Source organism: Lycium barbarum, chromosome 6, assembly GCF_019175385.1.
Source record: "Lycium barbarum isolate Lr01 chromosome 6, ASM1917538v2, whole genome shotgun sequence".
Taxonomy (NCBI): Eukaryota; Viridiplantae; Streptophyta; class Magnoliopsida; order Solanales; family Solanaceae; genus Lycium; species Lycium barbarum.
In genome coordinates, this window is record NC_083342.1 from 133,548,372 (window position 1) to 133,560,187 (window position 11,816).

The 11,816-nt window shown below is 37.6% G+C and overlaps 1 pseudogene; it reads left to right on the forward strand.

Moving 5' to 3' along the window:
* Positions 1–7,938: 7,938 nt before the first annotated feature.
* On the forward strand, positions 7,939–10,956 carry LOC132644718 (putative UDP-glucuronate:xylan alpha-glucuronosyltransferase 5; annotated as a pseudogene).
* The last annotated feature ends 860 nt before the right edge of the window (positions 10,957–11,816 follow it).

Here is an 11,816-nt window from a genome sequence, read left to right on the forward strand (position 1 = left end):
ACAACTCATAAACATATAACAAATTAACAATTCACAAACATTTAACAAATTAACAATTCATAAACATTTAACAAATAATGAATTAAACAAAAAAAAAAAAATCGGAACAGTGGCAAGAGCCACTGCCCAGTCTAACAAGAACAAAAAAAAAACATTGATTTTTTTTTATGGAAAATAGCAAGGATTAAATGTTAAGCATGCTTAGAATATAATGTATATAACAAAATAATAACAAAAGTTCATAGTAGAAAACCTTAATCAAAGATTTTTTGTAGAGTTATTTTAATCGAGTTGTACGCCGCTTTTTTTCAAAATTCAAACTTAGAATCTTGCTTATTGACTTGAATATACCGAGAATCTAAACTTTCCGGACGAAATTTAATAGAAAATGACGTTTTTGGACGTGGGGACCACCTCGGTTTCGCATCCAATGGCGTTTTTTTTTTTTTGCCACTGGAGGGACTAGTGGTGGAAGCCGATGGGTTTAAGTTAAGTCCTATAGTGCAGTATTTTATTGCGCTATAGCGGAGAGAGAAATTGCTATAACGCAGTAAAATAATGCGCTAAAGCACTTAACGGAGCCGTTACAGTTAAGTGCTTTAGCGCAATATTTTACTGCACTAAAGGTACTTCGGTAACATTTTTTTTTTGTTGGAATATTTTGATTCCAAATGATTTTTTTTTGGGCATTTTGGTTCCGGACTCTTGTTTGTCCATGGGTGAAGGCCCGCTATGAAAACTTCATGCGATTGTCATGCATGGGATCATTTGCACTTTGTCCCAGTACGTGCGTTGCATGTGATGGTTCAATCGCTCGGATGTTCCCCTAACCCAACCCGGGAACGGACCGGAGGGAACCGCAGCATGGGGAATGTCCGCGTCTCGTATCAACAAAAAAAAGGTGTATTGAATATAGATAGAATGCAATATATATATATAGCTACGATATTCATTTAAATGAAAAAAATAAATGTGATTATATACACCATAATCGAATCTGTATATAATACAAGCTAGGCATACACAAAGTGATGTGACACCTCTCTCGGGCCACCATTCCTTTTTATCTTTTTTCTAGCTTTCTTCTAATTATAAAATGACTATCTAAAATTTGAAGTATTTTCCTCTTTGCATATTTAATGTTTTTACAATATCTAATATTTTAAGTATTTTCCTCTTTGCGTATTTAATGTTTTTACAAGGAGTAACTACTCATAACTCACACTTCTTCACTTTCGACTCTTAATAATACTTGCATAATGCCCATACTTTTCATGTCGAACGGAATGAAATGGCCGGAAGGTTACAACAATTGAATTGGCAATTAAAAGGGGCATTACAGTTGCAACAATTTAATCAAAATAATGGGTCATTAAAAGTTTCATATGTGCCTTTTGGGTTGCAGAATAGAGTCTTTACATAATTCAAGCATAAGTTTCAACTATCCCAAAACTTTTTATGTTATTTTTCCAAGCTTAAGTTTCAACTATCCCAAAACTTTTTATGTTATTTATTTCTGGTAAGAACAAATGATTTTCTAATAGTTGATGTATTTCCTGTTGTTTTTAGTGATGAAAAAATGATTTGAATATCTCAAAAAGAAATACTTTTATTAATATCTAAATTCACTATTTTAATATTAATTTAATGACTCTTAAATATGTTAATAATTTTGTACTAATATTCTAACGTTTCTTATCGGACCATTTGACTTAGTCTTTTGGATTAATGTGTTGCAAATGTAACTGATCATTTTACTATGCATTGAATGGTCTTTACTATCTCTTAAAGAAATGGATGTCGAGTCCTATTTTGGTTGATTATTCTACCAATATATAATCTCAATTATTTTGCTTTGGAGGAAAACAAGTGATGAATAGAATTTCTCCCATCTATCTTTTACATTTTGTTTATGTTGGGTTTTCGTTATATTAAATCTTTGTTAGAATCTAGCTTCTAGTTTTATACTAGAAGAGCTTGTTGAATCCTGGGGGATACACCCATATTGGGTGAAATATCAAGTTGAATTCTGATTTCAGATTCCATAGTAGTTCCACAATCACTGTTGGATGAAACTTTTCCCAAATAATCTTCTTTTTCAACAATATTTCCCAAATCAGCAGGTTTTCCATCATTTTTTCCCAACACCACACATTTGATTATAGACTCTTGTACATGTTCCTTTGCTCTGTGAAATTCAGTTTCGAGAATTTAGGAAGTTGTCAAATATTTTTTTCACTCTCATTCGAAATAAACAGTACGCTGCATTCTTCATATATTTCTCTTCTTGTTTCACCCTTACTCCTAAAAATATCTGCTCGTTTCTTGAGCCTGTCAGCCTTAATAGCTAAATTTTCTAATTGTTTGATCTTAGATTTTTCAAGGAATTTGGGTTTGATGCTTTTGTTTCTTCAATGAGAGTTTAAGGGTAAGAAAGATCAATGGAATTTAAGGGTAAGAAAGATTGGGGAAAAAGAATAGCAGAAGTAAAAATGGGAAAGAAGAAAGAAGCGCAATATACTTAAATTAAAAAATAAATGACGTTGGATGTATTCGAAGCCCTCTGAATTCTGCTTCAATCTTTCACATTTCTGACCAAGTTTTTGCCGGGATGAGTATGGCGGATTGCGTCGAGACCATACAAATATGAGGCTACAAATATTTTTTTTACATAGACTACGACGAGACCTTCTAGTGACATGTGTCAGTCTCCTTAGAGGTAACTTTCTTTTATTTTGATGTTTGTTTGAGCCTAAGAATTTTGATATGCACAGATAAGGGGTGAATGGATTGATTTTTCTTTCAATTTGTATCGTAAGAGTTTCTACATTTCATTTGGCACTGTGCAGATAGTGTTTGATAACCATCCTCCAGTTGGATATCAAATAGGTACAGAGGTTGGTTTTGAAATGAAACAACTATATTCACACAGTTTACAATGAAGTTTTATAAGTAAAAAGAATATCTCCCCAAAGAATAGTATGTTTATAAGGAAAAAATAAAATCTCCATCATAATCCAAATATATATACACATACGTAAAAATAGTGTTGCCCTTTTAGTTTTTCGTACTTGCTATCTGTTACTTCACATAGTAAAATTAATATTTAGAGTAGTAAGGATTAATTCAAGTTACTAAGATGTTAGTCATGTGTTTTAAATACATTATCGTGGATGTTGTTGTAAAAAATCTATTTAATAATATGAAGAAGTGAGTAATTTAATTCGAAGTTCTAAAATATTTCTCTTAAAAAGGGTAGATAGTTTTTTCTTTCCTTTTATATGAATTTTGCACTTCTTTTCACGATCTTCAACCATAACAGCAATATCAACAACCAAAGGTATCCGTTATAGATGCCACATTTATCAAACTGATTATCAAGCTAAGCCATGAACAAGTAAAATGAAATGAACATAATCTTACAAGCGAGAAAATTCTCAAAATACTCCCCAACGTTTAACCAAAATCTCAACTACACACCTAACATTTGCATTGGTCCTATTACCCCCCTGAACAATTTTTTTCAGTATTAAAATGCCCTTTTTTTGCTGATGTGGCAGTCCAATATGCCAACCCCCAATTAATTAACAGACGCTTGTCCACACGCGCCTGACCCACGTGCCACATCTTTAATTTCCACCCATTTTTTATTAACCCGACCCGTAACCCACCCATTACCTAAATTAAATCACCCCCAATTCTCATATTCACAAAACCTAACCCCTAACCCAAATATCACGATCAACACCATTTTCAACCCCAATCTTTGTCAACATATTATCACGTACATAAGGCGATTTAAAGTTCATTTTTCGTTGCTACTCATTGTTCATCTAGTAAAGGTTAGTTCTTTACATTTTTTTTCTTCAAAAAACGATACTAGAATTTTGTGCTTTGTCGCCTTACCTGAAATCTGGATTATAAAGAACAAATTTTCATAGTTCCCCAACTGTAATCAACATATTTATTATCATATTGTGCATATTGTTTGATTTTTTTTTTTCAAAAAATGATGTAGTCTAGGGTTTTCAGTTACTGTGCATATGCTTATCATTTTTTTGATTCTGTTTGACATTAAGTTGACATTAAGTTGAAGTAGTAAGACCCGTATCGGGTAATAAAGGACGTTTTCTCTTGATCCTCCGGGTGCATCCGAATTTGGTTGTACCCAGAGTAAGCCTCGAGAAAACTTAACATCTCATGCCCGGCCGTTGAATCGATCATTCAATCGATGTGAGGCATCGGAAACGAATCCTTCGGGCATGCTTTGTTCAAATCCTTATAGTCAACACATTCAAAATTTATTACCTTTCTTTGGCACCACCACTATGTTAGCTAGCCAATCCAGGTATTTTACCTCCCCGATAGAGCCTATTTTGAAAAGCTTTGTTACCTCATCCTTTACGAAGGCATGTTTCGGCTCAACCATTGGCCTCTTTTTCTGCTTCACTGGGGGAAATCTCCTATCGAGGCTAAGCTTATGAGTCGTGATTTCCGGTGGCACACCTGTCATGTCTTTCTATCCAGTAGATATTCGAACAAGATGATTTGTTCCAGCTCTTCCACGGTAGATTTGGTTGCGTCTGAATCATCCGGTAATATAAATAATCTGGGTACGCCAAAATCGTCCTCTTCACCAGCCGGGTCTGATCCCTTCTGCTCCGCTTTCGAAACCGTTTTATTTCATTACTGTTTGGTGTCCTTGCCTCCGATTAATTCATCATCTCTTTGATCCGTCTTTTTTGGAAAAAATGACGCTTCCTCGACCGCGAACATCTCCCTTGCAGCGGGTTGTTCACCTCGGATAGTTTTTATCCCCTCCGGGTCGGGAACTTCAGCAACTAGTGTAGTATTGATGGTATTGCTCTCATGCTATGAATCCACGGTCTGCCGAGCAAAGTGTTATACTTCATATCTCCTCGATGACATAGAATACCGTCTACTGTATGGTGCCGTCAATGTTTACTGGCAAAGAAATCTCTCCCCTCGTGGTTTCACTTGCCATATTGAACCCACTGAGTACGCGGACTACCGTACAATCGGGTCGAGTAGGCTTTACTGTTTTACCACTCTCCACCGGATGATGTTGGCCGAACTACCTAGGTCAATCAAAATACGTTTAACTTGTGATTTGAAAATAAGGATATAAATTACCAATGCATCATTGTGCGGTTGAATGATGCCTTCTGCATTCTCGTTGCTGAAGGAGATGGAACTTTCGGGCACATAATCCCGGCTGCGCTTCTCTCATATAATGGAAACCCTTGTTCGTTTCATCACCGGCCCTCATAGAGCATCCGTTCCCCAAATTATCATATTGATTACGTGTTGAGGTTCCACCGGCTCAGCACGTTTGTGACTCTCCCTTTCTTTGTAGTGGTTTTTGGCTCGTTCACTTAGGAATTCTCGAAGGTGGCCATTCTTCAATAAACGAGCCACCTCCTCCCTTAACTGACAACAGTCTTCAGTTCTGTGCCCATGTGTCTCATGATATTCACACACCACACTCAGAACCCGTTGACCAGGATCTGACCTCAATGGCCTTGGCCATCTAGCCTCCGTGATACGGCTGATAGCTGAGACGAGGTCCGAGGTGTTGACGTTGAAGTTATACTCCGATATCCTCAGTACGTATTTGTTGCTAGCCGAACTCCCTGCATCACTTCTAAATGATAGGCCTCGACAGTCTGATGAGCGTTCGGCCTGTTTATCGCCCCTACCCGAGAAGTGACCGGGGCCGACCCTCGATTTTTCTGACCTAGTGCTCGATTTTTCCAAATGAGAGTATGGGCGGTACCTTTACCAAGATGGTCGCGTCTCCGGCTCATTATTTTTCCTCGATCTTTCAGAGCTTTTGCTCATATTTATGGGTCCCGGGAGAAGTTTGAGTTGGTCATCCTCCACCCGAATCTTTGATTCATATCTTTATGTACATCTGCCCAGGTTACAGCCTCATATTCCAACAAGTTTTCTTTCAGTTTGAATGAAGCAGTAGAGCTCCGAGGATTAAGACCTTTGATGAAAGCTTGTGCGGCCCATTCTTCCGAAATCGGAGGAAGCTCCATCCGTTCCCTTTGGAAGAGGTTCACAAATTCCCGTAACAACTCATCGTCCCTTTGGGCTATTCGGAAGATATCTGTCTTCCGGGCTTGCACCTTTTTAGCTCCGACATGGGCTTTGATGAACGTATCTGCGAGCATTTCGAAAGAAGTGATGGAATGCTCGGGCAGATGGTCATACTAGGTCAACGCCCCTTTCGATAACGTTTCCCTAAATTTTTTCAATAACACGGACTCAATTTCATCCTCTTCGACATCATTGCCTTTTATGGCACAGGTGTACGAAGTCACGTGCTCCTGCGGGTCCGTTGTACCATCGTATTTCGGTATATCCGACATCTTGAACCTCTTCGGGATTAACTTCGGAGCCGTACTAGGAGGGAAAGACCTTTGAATGTACCTCTTTGAGTCCGATCCTTTCAGAATTGGTGGAGCTCTCGGGATCGGATCTGAAGATGCTCGAGAGTTATACGTTTCCACCCTCTTCTCCATTGAATCGACCCACTTTTCCAAGGTCTTGAGCATCTTCAGGACTTCGGTGGATGACCCAGCTCCGGATCCATTACTCTCGACTATCCGTGTTTCATCCCTCTTTGGCTCGGTGACCCCTTTTAACCTCTCCGGAGCTGCCTTATCATTTTTGCTCTGTAGCTGAGCTATTGCAATTCTCTGTTCGGCTATTGCGGTCCCCTGTTCTTGCAACATTTCAAAAATTAAACGTAAGTTAATCTCTTCCGGAGTATCTGGTGCTTTCCAGCCTTGAGCCTGAGATAAAGTAATTGAGTTGTGAGTATTTAAGGGATCAGTGGCCGGTAAGGTGGCGTTCTCTTGGTTTACGGTGTTCTGCCAACTGAGGCCTTCTCTCAAATCAACAGAGTTTGGGTCGATTAGGTCTGCTGGTAGGTTTCGTAACCCAATGTTCCCGTTTTCAGCCACAATTTCGTTGTTGTTGACATGACCAGACTGTTTGCTGCTTGCCATTTGGTCCTTTTTTTTTTTTTTTGCAGAAATTAGCAGAAGTTTCCTTAATCAACGGGTAAAAAGGAGGTAGAAGCAAAGATTAAAAAACCACTATTATCTTTGCCCCAAGGTGGGCGCCAAACTGTTTATCCCGAATTTTCGGTAATAATTAAATTTGTAAGTGAGGTATAGGATATGTGAATGAATTTTAACCTATTTTGGTTGGTATGAAATGTATATATGGATTTGTCTGTTTCAATATTATATATATATATATATATATATATATTATGAGTAGGGATGTTGAGATTGACGATTTAAGCTAAATATATATACTAGGTGACGTATTATGTTAAATGGACAAATAAAACTAAAGAACACCACAAATACGGACCAATATTAGAGAGAGTGAGAGAGCTTTCATATATTTTTCTATTACAATGTTCTAGACCTGAAGAAGCTAACCCCAAAAAGTGGGAAAATGTCCTTTATTTATAGGTTTGCCTCATCTGCCTTGAATACAATACAAAGCCATTTTGAATAAAGAAATCCTAAAAGGATAAGGTAGTACCGTACGGTCTGACACCCGTACGTTCATCAGTACAAAATGACAGAACGGTTTCTGACGCGTGGCAACACCGCAACCGGCTATCCGGACCAATGGACACGATGATCTTTGATAGGCTAACCGGACCAACGGACACGATGATCTTGGACCGGCTATCCGGACCAACGGACATGACGATCTTGGACAGGCGTACTCGGTCAAACGGACACACTTTCCCTGTCTCGGGTCAATTGCATCCGACACGATACGCTGGTGTGAAGAAAAAATCGAACATGCTCGTGCTCATTTGGTCATACCCTCGGCTCCGGGTAAACCGGTCAAACATTGACCCGATTATTACCCTATACAAACTTAGTGGTAGCTAACTTCTTGGTGAGGAGTGGTGGTTGGAATAAGACCGGACGGTTTACGTGGTGTTAGGCGATTGTGGACCGATGTGGGAGATTTTCCGATGTGAAGACATGCTGTTGCATGAAGAGAATTTATGGCTTTATAAGCCTGAACTGAAAAGATTGAAGCAGAAAATTCTTATGCCTGTTGGTAGTTGTCAGCTTGCTCGTCCATTTGCAGAACAAAGTAGAAAACAAATCTTGTTATCTAATTTTGGAACTAGCTTTTTTTACCGGATTAATTTGCGGCAATTTTTTCCTCGAAAAAAAAAAACTGCATTTACTTTTTACTGCATTGACTAATTAGTCATCTATAATTCGAAATTCATCAACAGAGGACAAGAAAGTATAATATGGCTTCTCAAGTTAGTTCTGTCTACTTTTGCATTTCTTAATTTGCTTTTGAGGAAAAAAAATCTCAATTCGTAATTTCATTTATAAACAGTAATAAGGGGAATATGATAAAAATGCCGGCAATCAAATTTTGCAAACATTATGCATCAAGAAATTATGTCATGTCTTTTCTTACGTGACACATTTTTGTCAAACCAAAGTGTACTACTTACCAAGGGAAAAGCAGAGAGAACCTTTGGTTATATTTCGCGGAAAAGGGTCAAATATATCCCTGTACTTTGAAAAAAAGTTTAAATATACCCCTCATTATATTTTGGGTTTAAATATACCCTTGCCGTTATATTATTGGATCAAATATACCTCTCATCCGTTAAGTTTGTTCAAGGTGGTCATCCAATCCCATGTGGCACTGACAATTGATGAGGTGGATGCCATGTGACATACCACCTCACCATCCTTTACCCATTTTAACCCTTCTCTATATTTGTTCTTTCACCACTAAAATTTTCTTCTCCTCCACCATTTGCCAAAACAAGACGACAAAAATGGAATTTGCATAAATCAACCGCTATTATGATTTCTAAAATTCTATTTGCTGAGCACGTGAGCCAAAATTCTAAAATTCTACAAAAATGGAATTTGCATAATCGCCAAAAACAGCATCATCCCCAGTATAGCGCTCTCCGTCGTATGGCTTTGCTGGGAAGACATAAAGATGAAGTAAAGAAAGCAATACCCATCTGTACTGGATGAATTAGCAGAGCTGTTAAAGTCAAATTGTGGAAAGAATATCAAGCATCCTAAGACAACCGAGGAAATCTTAAATGCCTAACACTGCACCCATATATGCAAATTCCATTTTTATAGCCTTGTTTTGGCAAATGGTGCTTGAAGGGAAGGAAATTTTAATGGTGGAAGAACAAATATAGAGAAGGGTTAAAATGAGTTAAGGATGATGAGGTGGTATGTCACGTGGCATCCACCTCATCAATTGTCAGTGTCACGTAAGATTAGATGTTCACCTTGGACAAACTTAACAGAAGAGGGGTATATTTGATTCAATAATATAATGACAGGGGTATATTTAGACCCAAAGTATAATGAGGGGTATATTTAAACCTTTTTTCAAAGTACAGGGGTATATTTGACCCTTTTCCGCGAAATATAACCAAAGGTTCTCTCTGCTTTTCCCTTGGTAAGTAGTACACATTGGTTTGACAAAAATGTGTCACGTAAGAAAAGACATGACATAATTTCTTGATGCATAATGTTTGCAAAATTTGATTGCCGACATTTTTATCATATTCCCCTTATTACTATTTATAAATGAAATCACGAATTGAGATTTTTTTTTTCTCAAAAGCAAATTAAGAAATGTAAAAGTAGACAGAACTAACTTGAGAAGCCATATCATACTTTCCTGTCCTCTATTAATGAGTGATGAGGTGGCATGCCAGATGTCATCCACCTCATCAATTGTCAGTGCCACGTAGGATTAGAGGTCCATCTTGAACAAACTTAACGGAGAAGGGGTATATTTGATCCAATAGTATAACGGCAGAGGTATATTTAGACTCAAAGTATAACGAGGGTTATATTTAAACTTTTTCTCATAGTACAGGGGTATACTTGACCCTTTTCCGTATATTTCGAATACATCGTACTTTTGGCCATGGGCGGAGCCACCTTCGGCAAAGGATGGTCAGGTGCACACCCTTCGTCGAAAAATTACGCAGTGTACATACATTAAATGTTAGCTACAATGCGTATATATTTAATTTTGCACACCCTTAACACAAGTAAGAAGAAAATTTGCACACCCTTCACTAAATTCCTGGTTTCGCCGCTGCTTTTGGCCATTTCTTATGGACGTTACCTGGTAGTAAGATTTAAAGTGGCCAATTTTTTATAAAAGTTTTTATATCATTCACGAATAAAAGTTAATGTTTGTCAAAATTACGGGCAGGGCAAGAGTTTTGGAGGGATTATCCGGCATCAGCTCGCACGCCAAGAGAGGCATATGTTGACAGTTCTACATTCTTCGAGCGATAGCTTTGGCACAAAGCATTGTTCGAACCAACTCCCCAAGAGACCTTGTCCTTCTAGCAGATGACTCAATTTCTCCGAGATCCCTTCATGGTCTTATAGCAGCAGGCTGGAAAATCAAGAAAATCAAAAGAATAAGAAGGCCACATGCCCAAAAAGACGCGTACGTCTAATGGGGGGGGGGGGGGGGGGGGATCAAGGCTTCTTAAATGAAATGTTTGTGTGGTGGCATAGGTGGCCTACTAAATTAAATACTCTCGAGATTTTTAGAAATTCGACTTATTCCGATTTTCCTGATGATTCGTATACCGCACATTATTTAGGATTGAAGTCATGAGTGTGTTATGAAGATTATGATTGTAATTGGGATAAAGTGGAATCTCAAATTTTTGCCAGCGATTCAGCTCATAAGAGATGGTGGAAAGTGTACAAGAAAATGCCATTGGCCGTTAGGCAATATTGTGCATTGACACCAGAAATGGATGCAAGGATAATAAAATGGAGGAGAAAAGCCAAGAAAGCTAATTTTTCAGATGGGCATTGGAGGATTCAAGTGAAAGATCCAGGAAGACTTTCTTGATGATTATTTTATTAATCTAACAAGAGATTAATTCAAATCATGTATACTAACAATTTCCCTTTAAATTGATACAGATTGTACACATATGCTTGCAACATTTTAGACTAATTAGAAGTAAAACTACCAAAGAATGTACAAAGAATAAACCTCGGCCAAATACATAAGCAGCCCCTTCAACTTGTCAAATAGTCGTAGAACAAGCAGCCAAATCTATGAATTTTATATTCGAATCACGTCTACTTCCAGTCAAATTTCGGTGACCTCGATGAGAACTCTGTCCTTTTTCTTTTAAAAATTCCCGCTAACAAGACCGACCCTCTTGCCAAAAAAAAAAAAAAAATCTATTACTGATTATAATCCAACTAAACCACGCTTATTGTCATTTTCCTTTAACCATGATTAGCAGCCATAACATGGACTGCAGATCTGAACCTAAAATTTGTGTTAATATTTTCATAGTTGACTAAATTATTGTTTTGATCAATTTTCAGTTTCTTTCTCTTACTTGAGATGGGGAGAGGGTACTAAATTTCTCCAAAACTCATCTGTAATGGTAATAAGAAGCTTTGTCATGAAGTAACAAACAAAAAATGATGGAGGAAAGTGGAAGGAGGGATCAGAAACATTGGTCTGAAAATCTTGCCATTTTTAGTTATTTTGAGTGAAAGCCACGTTGGAAGAATATTTATTATTTAGATTATTAAGCTAAAAATCCAAGTGTCTTTAATTCATTGGTCAATCTACCACATCGCGAGTAAGTTTCACGCATATAGTTATTTTTAGGCAGTTGCTACTGAAGGATTTAATACGCACATCTTTTGCTAACATTAGGTGTTCAATTGGAAACATGTTGAGATAAG